At 40.9% G+C, this 9,870-nt stretch overlaps 1 long non-coding RNA gene across 1 annotated transcript in view; it reads right to left on the bottom strand.

The window, feature by feature from the left end:
• The window catches only part of LOC102027614, a 9,099-nt gene extending 1,441 nt beyond the window's left edge, over positions 1 to 7,658 (bottom strand). The window contains exon 1 of the long non-coding RNA XR_259734.1: positions 7,506 to 7,658. This is a non-coding gene — a long non-coding RNA (uncharacterized LOC102027614). The remainder of the gene's footprint in view (positions 1 to 7,505) is intronic.
• Positions 7,659 to 9,870: the final 2,212 nt, after the last annotated feature.

Genomic DNA, 9,870 nt, shown 5'->3' with positions numbered 1-9,870 from the left:
TCATAGTCTTTGTTTCATGTTAGTTCATCAAATATATTTGTATTATAGTCTTTGAAATTGTTACATCAACTTATTACCTTTAAAAAACCAATTTCAGGGACTGGGGATTTAGCTCAGCGGCAAAAGCGCCTGCCTGGCAAGCGCAAGGTCGTGAGTTCGGTTCCCGGTACCGGAGAAAAACCAAAAAAAGAAAAATAATAAATAAAGTTTAATTTTAGCAAATATTTTTAAGCACCACTGTCCTGGTCTAGACAATCATGGAACTGGTCCCTCTCATAGCCACTGAACAGGGACAGAGCCCAGGCTTTTCTCTGATAACAGATGGTTGACATGGTTCTTGTGACTGACTTGCCTGCTCAACTGATTGGCTTAGAGATGCTCACCTGACCAGAAGCAACCAATCACTTGGCTGGCTTGAAGGGAACATTTCTTTCTAATGCAAATGAGGACATTAGCTAGGTCAACTTTATTCATATCCTCCCTCTCCTAACATGGACAGGAAATATGGAGAGAAGCTGCCCATTTGTAGTGGCCATAGAGACAAGATCCAGGCACAAGGATTGCTGAGTCACAGCAGACTGCAGGTTCTTTCTAACCCTCTGTGGTCAATGGCTTTTGAGTGACTATGGACCTAGAAACACCTGCCACACTCAGTCACCTTGAGCTGCACCCACACTAGAGTTTGAATTCTGAGGTGTCTGAGAGATTGCTTATGAATCCGGATCATAAAACCCCTTGTTTGAAGCAACCCAGATGTGTGTTTACCTTCAGGAATGAAAACAAAGAATATCGTTAGGGCAACACTGTCTAGTGTAAATGGAATGCAAGCAACATCCATAATTTTTAATTTTCTAGTAGACTCATTTAAAATTGTAAAATATGACAGTGGAATTAATTTTGTAGTCTAGTGTCTAAAATATATCATTTTAACATGCAAACGTACAAAAATAGGTAATGAGACATGTAAAAGTCTATGAATCTGCTGTGTACCCCTTAGAGACATTCTAGTTTGGACCAACGCGAGGAAGAGCAGAATGGTTTGTCCCCTGGAAGACACGGCTATTGTCTAACCCTGAAAACTCACAGCAGTGTCCGGCCCCATGCCAGGCAGAGCCACACATTACCTTTTCATGTTTTTTGTTTTTTTTTTTGTTTTTCTCCGGTACCGGGAACCAAACTCATGACATTGTGCTTGCCAGGCAGGCGCTTTGCCACTGAGCTAAATCCCCAGCCCCTACCTTTTTGTGTTTTATTGGTATATATTTGTAGTACCTACTGATTGCATTCATTGCGGATAACAGTTACATATTCATAACATATCTTATTTCTTTTTATTCACATTTCCTTTCCTTCCTTCCCTGCTCCCTCCAACTCAAGATCCCCTTCCCGCTTACCAAAGAGCTATCTCTCAATTTCCTATTGTCCATCTTTGCTTTTGCTCTTTATTCATATTTTGAGTTTCTCATATAAGAGATGGTATGCAATATTTAAACTCATGTGTCTAATTTACGTTATTTATCATTGTAAACTTAAGGCGGATCCATTTTCCTACAAGTAAAACTCATCATTCTTTATGGTAGAGTCGTACCTCACTGAAAAATACCCCATTGTCTTTACACATCTGTTAACTGCTTCTAAGATTTAGCTATTAACTGTGCTGCTATAAACATGGGGGCATGTCTCACTGCACTATGTCTTTAACTCTTTCAGGAAGACAGAAGGAGAATAACTGAGTCAAACAAAATTTCTAGTTTTAGTTTTTTAATGAAAGTTCATACTGATTTCCATAGTGGTCATACTAGTTTATATTCCCACCAACAATGTAGAAGGATGGCTTTTTCCCCTACAGTCTCACCAACATTTGTTATTCTTGGATTTCTTGATGGCAACCATTTTTTCAGAGTAGGATGGAATCTCAGTGTTGTTTTATCTTGCATTTCTCTGGTGGTAGAGATGTTGACCATTTTTTTCATGTGTTTATTGGCAATTTGTACTTCTGAGAAGTGTCTGTTAATTTCAGTTGCCCATTTTTAATTGGGTCTTTTATTTTGGGGTGAGTCTGAATTTTTAGTTCCTTATATACTCTAGATATAAGTATATCTAGAGTAGATATAAGTATATACTCCTAGTACTCTGTACTAGGAGTATTTGGGAAATTTTTTTTCTATTCTGTAGGTTGTCTCTTCACCCTGTTGGTTGTTTCTTTTGCTGTGAAGAACCTTTCCAATTTGATGTGCTGTAATCCCATTTGTTGATCCTTGATGTTATTCCTTGTGCAGCCAGGCTCCTGTTCAGAAAGTTCTTACCTTTCTATGTGTATCTTCAAGGGTTCTGCTTGTTTATCTTCCAGTAGATGAAGTGTCTCTGTTTTAATATGAGTCTCTGACCACTTTCAATTTTATTTTAGTGCATGATGATAGTTATGAGTCTAGATTCAATCTTCTGCGTATATATAACGAGATTTCCCAGAAACATTTGATAAAGAGGTGCTTCTCTCTAGTTTATGTTTTTGGCCACTTTGTCAAAAATCAGATGACTTTATATGCCTAGGGTTGTTTCTTCATCTTCTGTTCCATTGATCCACAGGTCTGTTTTTATGCCAGTACCATGCTGTTTTTATCATGGTAACTTTGGGATATAGCTTGAAACCTGGGATTGTTATGCTTTCTGCTTTTTGTTGCCTAGGATTACTTTTGATATTCTGGGTCATTTTGGTTTCCTATAAAGTTTAGAATTTTTTTTGCTAGTTCTGGGCAAAATGCTGTTGGCATTTTGATTGGGATGGCATAAAATTTATATATCAGTATGGTGGTATAGCCACCTGAACAATACTGGTTCTTCCTATCCAGGAACCAGGAATGTCTTTACATTTTCTGATGTCCTCAGTACACTGTAGTTCTCATTAACTAGGTTCTTTATTTCCTTGGTTACATTAGCTCCTAAGTATCTAATTTTTCTTGAAGCTATAGTAAATGGTATCATTTTCCTGATTTCTCTTTCAGTGAGTTCATTACTGGTGTACAAGAACACAAGTGATTTTTGTGTATTGATTTTGTAGCCTGCTACATTGTTGGATTTGTTTATTAGTTACAGGAGCCTTTTGGTGGCCTTTTTTTTTAGGTCTCCCATGTAAAGTATTATGTCATCTGTAAATAATGATAGTTTGACTTCTTCCTTTACTGTATGTATCCATTTTATTTCTTTTTCTTGCCTGAAAATTTCCAGTACAGTTTGCATGGGAATGGTCAGGATGGACACTCTGATCTTGTTCCTGATTGTAGAATAAACTGTCTCAGTTTTTTTTACATTTCTCCTACATTGGCAGTGAGTTTGTTATAAATGGCTTTTACCAGATTGAGAAAACTTTCTTCTTTATGCACCTAATGAGATGATCATGTGACTTCTGTCTTTGTTTCCATTTATGTAATGTATTACCTTTATATATTTGCATATGTTGAACTATCCTTGCATTGCTATTGGTATTTTGATTGGGATTTTATTAAATCTATTTATTGGCATACAGATATATAGATGAAGATCTGTATGTAGATGAAGATGTATATACAGATGAAGATGAAGCTGACTTGGATATGATGTATGATCTTTTTGATGTTTTGTGCCTGTGTCTTATTGAGGATTTTTGTGTCTATGTCCATTCAAGAGATTGGCCTGTAGTTTTGTTTTTTAGTTAGGCCCTTGACTGATTTAGATATCAAAGTAACCCTAGCTTCCAGGATTGAGTTTGGCAATACGCCTTCCTTTTCAATTTCATTAACAAATTGGGAAGTATTAGCCTTAGATCTTTCCTGAAGCAGTGAATTTATTAGGTTGTGAACTTTTCTTAGTTGGTAGGCTTTTTATTAATGCCTCAATTTGCTTCCTGTTATTGAACTGTTCAGGGGTTTTGTATCTCCTTGGTTCAGTTCCAGTACTTGTACTTGTCTATGAATTGCCCATTTCTTCTAGAATCTCCCATTGTTGGAGTCCAGTTTTCATAGGCTTTCAGCAGTATCTGTTGTGATGTCATCTTTTCCATTTCTAATTACAATGACAGGGGTTTTTCTATTCTTCTTTGGGTAACATCAGCTAAGGGTTTATCTATTTTGTTTATTCTTTTAAAGAGCCAGCTCTTCAATGCATTGATTCTTTGTGCTGCTCTTTTCTCCATAATCTGCTCTGATGTTTATAACTCCCTTCCTACCCCTGGATTTGGGTTTAGATTGGCTTGTTTTTCTAGGATCTTGAGGTGTATCATTAGGTTATTTATTCAGTCTTACTCTGATTTTCTAATATGGACATTCACAGCAATAACCTTCCCTCTAAGGACTCAAAATATGTGTCCCATATGTTCTGGTATGTTGTATTGGCATATCTAGTTCTAGGAATTATTTAATTTCTTTTATTATATCTTCTTTGACCTGCTGATTATTCAGAAGTGTGTTATCCAGTATCTAAGGTTTTGCAAAATTATTTTGCCATTGATTTCTAGGTTTATTGCACAATGATCTGATATAGACAGATTCTTTTTATGGGCCACTATGTGGTGTGTTTTGGAGAAATTTCCATGTACTCACTAGGAAAATATGTTACTCTGTTGTCGTAGGGTAGAACACTCTGTAAAATATCTATTAAGTCCATTTGTTTGAAGGTGTGGTTAAACTCTAATGTTTCTTTGTTGATTTTTTTTTTTTTGTCTAGTTGATCATTCTATGAACTCTGTGAACAGATCCATGTGTGCTGTCCTCTTACTTTGCTGTAACTCCAATTAGTCTTAGGTTAATCTTATGTAGACTAAATCTAGATGTTGGATCAATTTTTCTTGCTCTTTTATTGTTTCTAAGGTATCTCTGACTCTATAATCTTATGTGATTTTTTTTTATCTTCAATATGTGACACTCTCTTCACATGGTTCCTTCTGCTGCTCCAATATTCAATGTGGTTTTTTTTTTTATCACTATAATTTTTGTTTGGCCCCTTTTAAAGGACTCTGTTTCTTTCATAAATTTGTCATTCAGGTTTTGAATGGCTTTGGTTGCTTTTCTAAATTTTTGTCTGTCTATTCTTTGAATGCATGGATCAGTTTGTTTACTAATGGCACTGTCTGTTTTGTTATATCATCTTTGAGCTCACCAAATTTCTTGCTTTCTCATTAATCATTTCACACAATTGAGCCATTTGACATTGGGTTTCCTCTCTAGCAGTGCACCATGGATTTACTTTGGGCAGTGGGGAGGTTGTGTTTTTGGTTTTGTCTTTTTGAGACAAGGTTTCTCCGTGTAGTTCAGGTTGGCCTTGAACTCACTTTGTAGCCCAGATTGACCTTAAACTCACAGTGATCTGTTTGCCTCTGCCTCCCAATTGCTGGGATTACAGGTGTGTGTCACTATGCCTGGCCTAGCTGGGTGCTGTTGAAGGCATATTTTTGCCTAGTTTTCTTCATGTTTCTAAGGGGTGGGATTTGTGTGTGTGAGTGTTTGTATGGGTGACTGTGAGCACTGAGATTTAAGGTTAGATTTTTAACAGCTTTCTTGTTGGTATGATGATCTCTTTAGTAAATTATGTTTGCCAGTAATGTGATCTTGGCTTTATTTGGAAAAGGTGTTGTGTATCACTTCAACCTGTTTAGTTTAATTGGATTGGAGCTAGGCATTGTGTTGTAAGGAGAGAATTTCTGTAAGTTACAATAATATCAACAGATCCAACCATACATCAAACGTGAACATTAAATCCTGTTTTGACAACTTCATCTTATCAGTGCCCCTTGTAGACTGTCTTATACAGCTATTTGCATTTAGTCTAAGACGTGGAGGATGGGGGAGGGGAGAGGAGGGCGAAAAGGGAGGAGGTAAGTCAAAAAGAGAGGGAGGTAAGAGAAATGTGAATTGGTGAAAAATAGACAGGAGGTCAGATCCTTGGAATTATTTTTGTAGCTGAAGTAAAGAGCGAGTGTTGTGGGGTTTGAGAGAATATTTGTGGAGGCAGGAAAAGAGACAGCATTATAGAAGTATAGTTAGAGATTGAAGCTAACCATGAAATTGTTGGAAACTGCTCACGTATTTGTAGTTTTTGTTTAGATCCTCTACACACAATTTTTTTAAAGACTACCCTGACATGTCCTTGAATGGTATTACTTAAATTAAAGCACTGGTTAATCCCTACTCCCTTTGGTGCATATATGGGCACTTGATATGTGGAAAGGGGGAAAGGAGAGGGGGAGGCAAGGAGACAAGAAAATTAGGAAGAGAAGAAAAAGAATAGAGGAAAAGAAAGTCAATAATAAAGGAAAGACAAAAAGAGCAGGAAAAGGAGGAATCCATAAAAATAAAGTAAAAATTTAAAAAGTGCTAATAAGGAAGCAAGAAGGAGAAGAACAAAACAAAACCAAATTTAAAAAAAAAAAAAACAAAAAACAAAAAAAAACAAGAAAACCCAGAACAGACAAACAAGGAAACAAATAAAAGAAAGCCCTCACGTGGTTGCAGTAGCCTTAACCCAGAGCATCCAAGAGCCCCCCTCACACTGGAGTCATGTCCTGACGGCAGGCAGCCAAGCAGCTTCTGCCCTGCGGATCCCACAACTGTCTGTCAGATGCGGTGAGGGCTGCTGGTCTCTCCAGACCCACCTCTTGGTTGCAAATTGTGCTCTGGGCAGGGCCTACTGCAGTCTCCCATGTGGTTCCAAGATCCCATTGCTTCGATCAATTTGGAAAGAAGCAGATGTGTAGTTGCCCAACATCTAGTTCTCCAATGACTTTCACCAGGGGCCCAGCACTCCTGGTCCCTTCACTGTCACCGGAAGCCCTCTGGCACTGCTCCCCACCCCTTCTTCTCACAGCCCTCTGTCAGGCTCCCACCACCTGTGGACCATGGTGCAGCCCCAGGCTTGGCAAAGGCCTTCTGTGCCAACCGGAGCAGTCGGCAATGGGAAGCGTCTCAGGCTGTCTCAGTCTTTCTGGCATTTGGGGAATGTCAGAGAGCACACTTTGTGTCCTAGTCCCAAATCACGCTTCTCCCGTGTCTCCAGACATGTAGACACCCCTGTAGGACCCGCTCTTCCCTCAGTGCACAGTGCTCAGCGGCTCTCTGCTTAGGGCGAGAGGCCTCCCCCGGCCACATCAGCAGCCCTTAGACAGGGCGCCAGTCTCCTGCCCTCCTCTCGCAGACCCCCTCCAACACACTAGCCTGAAAGCTGCACTTTCTGGTCTGTGTACTTGGTGCAGCCCCAGGTCTCCTGGCCTCCACAGCCCCCAGTTAGGGCAAGAGGAAGCTCCCTGGAAGCCTTTAAGCAAGCGTGGGCAGCTCACTGAATGTCCCCCAAGCGCAGTGCTCCCATTGTAGGTGGGAGGAGTGGACAACTAATTTTTTTCAGTGTCAGGCAAGCCCTGTCTCTTGCTCTGGTCCCAATGCTCACAAGTACTGCTTGTTTCCAAAACCTGAGTTCGTGCCATTGTATGGTAGCATTCTCCAGTTTGGGTTTCTCTGAGCCCTGGTTTCCATGTATCTCACCTGCCGTGACTGTCTTCCCAGAGGGGCGGGTAGAGTGGCTGTGGTCTGTTCCTTCAGCCAAGTCAAAAAGCAGGCGCTGCTCAGCCGGATCCCCTCTGGAGACGGAGACAGAGAAGATGGCCGGCCTGGGGTAGAGGGTGGAGAGCCATAATCAACAGTAGTCCTGCTTCCCCTCACAAACCCCCAGACACTGGATTGTGGCCCAGAAATGTTCTCTTTTCATGTTTCCTCCCTTATCAGACTTTATCTTCACTCCCTCCTCAGGGCACCTGCTTTTCTCAAGTACAACCACAGACTCTCCCGCTGACGGCCACCGCTGCTGGCCATGACCTCTAGCCTTATCTTGTTTACTTGTGAAGAGAGCTGTTGCTGGTCAGTGTTTCTGCTGCCTCTGGGAACTGAGGCCTCCAGGTGGTGTAACTTGCTGGAGACCCTCACCCTGTGGGCGGTTGAACCAAGATTCAAATCAGGTTCCCTCTAATTCCAAATTTGGTGCTGAACGGGCATTCTGAGGCTTCAGGGACTTAGGTTTAAATACAGTCATTCTAGAAAATAAAATCTAAGGGAATGGGGAAAGCAGTTGTTGCTGTTTAGCAGATTATTCAGGTCCAGACTCGAATGTGTGGCACATGGGAGACCAGGTTGGCTGAGCAAATGTGACCTCAGCATTGCTCTGGCTCCTTTGCATTCCTGGTCTCTTGAGAACCTGGGGATAGGCGGGCTGTCTGGACTGTACTGGCCAGGAGGCAGAAGGAGGAGTAAAAAAGTCCCTCCTCCTTGATGGGCAGAGTGAGAGGAAAAAGATGCCTGTTAAACACTTAGAGCATCTTGGAATAATAGCTCTCTGTTCAGCTTTATTTATACACTCCGCTCTGCCCTTAGCCCTCCCTACTGCCTGCAGGACATCATTCTATCCATCTAGCCTCTGGAGAGTCTCTTGCCTCAGACCCAGCCTCGGCCTCCTCATCCCTGGGCTGTTCTGAAAGATTCACCTGTGTGGGTTGGAGTTTAATTACACTAGTCAGGCAAGGGATTTGGGGAGCTTTAATTTAAGGTTGGTGTCGGATGCTTTTAAATTATTTTAAATTTTCTGAGGCACCAAGGTGCAGCACACATCTTTTATAAATTATAGAGCAAATGCTGTGGCAGTTGGGGGCACAGAAGGGCCAAGGATTGGAACGGATCCCCAAAGGATGAAATATATTTCAAGCAACAAGGAAGAGCTTAGCGCACACCTATCATTATTGTTAATGGGACTGGGGCGTTGGGCTTGCTCTGGAGGGCCAGCACAATGCAAATTTGGCTCTTGGAATTCAGTTCCTCACTGCTCCCTGCCCACTCAATAGCGCTGAGCTCTGGTGAAATGTGTGTCAAGTTCTTCAAAACAATTATTGCTGCTGGAGGAAAAATGATCAGCCAAATACTCTGAATTTAACACCTCCTTAGAGCTAGAAATAGAAATGGAAATGAATTCTTGAAATGTTTGCATTCTGTTTAATATGAATCCACAGACATACTTGGAGCTAAGCACAAAAAAGGGAAAAGAAATTTTGATAAGGAGTTTAGAAAAGAACCTGCAAGTTTCCCTAGAGTCCAGAGTCATGGATTGGTACTTATACTCCAGTTTCTCACCCTGGTTGAGCAGTATGACCTTGGGTGCGTTCCTTTATGTGAGTTCCTGGGGCATACTTTTGTGCATCTGACCAGTAATTCACATTAGAATCTAAATAATGATGCAAGACACCAGTAAGATGACTGTAAGTCTGATCATATATAAATGAAATCCTTCAGTTGAACATAGAAGCAAAACATCAGTTGGAATCAATACTACTTCAGAAGAAGAAAGAGTTTCATCGCCAGGACCACAGTGGCTCTGATCTTGGTTCCTGGAAAGACAGATGATGTGAGGAAAGGCCCAAAGATCAGATGGAAGATGATTTCACTAAGAACATTCTACTTACAGATGGGTAGAACCAGAAAATTCTGACATGGACCACAGGCATGGACTAGGATGTTATCTGTCTCAGTTTTGGCTGAAGACCCTGGAAGCAGAGGATTACCAGTGAAATTTAGGAGCCAACAAAATCCCAAGCCAAAATAAAATGTTAGACCACTTGTATAGTCTATTGCAAAGATTTGCCTCTTAGCCATAATTTGCCTGCAGGATACAGAAGGGGTGGGGTTAGAGAGGCTGCCAGACTTTCTTTGGAGAGAATTGCGCCTGCGCTCCTATGCCTGAGGGCACTCCCTGTCTATACTGGCTTGAGAAGGAGGGATGACTTCCTCTTTTTAATCTAACTGAAAAGGGCTTCAAAATAATTACTTGGAGAATTTGATCTACATGGCCTAGAATACGTAGATCAGA

The sequence above is a fragment of the Chinchilla lanigera genome, unplaced genomic scaffold (assembly GCF_000276665.1).
Source record: "Chinchilla lanigera isolate Chin_1 unplaced genomic scaffold, ChiLan1.0 scaffold00007, whole genome shotgun sequence".
NCBI classification, from domain to species: Eukaryota; Metazoa; Chordata; class Mammalia; order Rodentia; family Chinchillidae; genus Chinchilla; species Chinchilla lanigera.
Note: the sequence above shows the minus strand (reverse complement) of the source record. Positions and strands in the feature narration are given on the sequence as shown.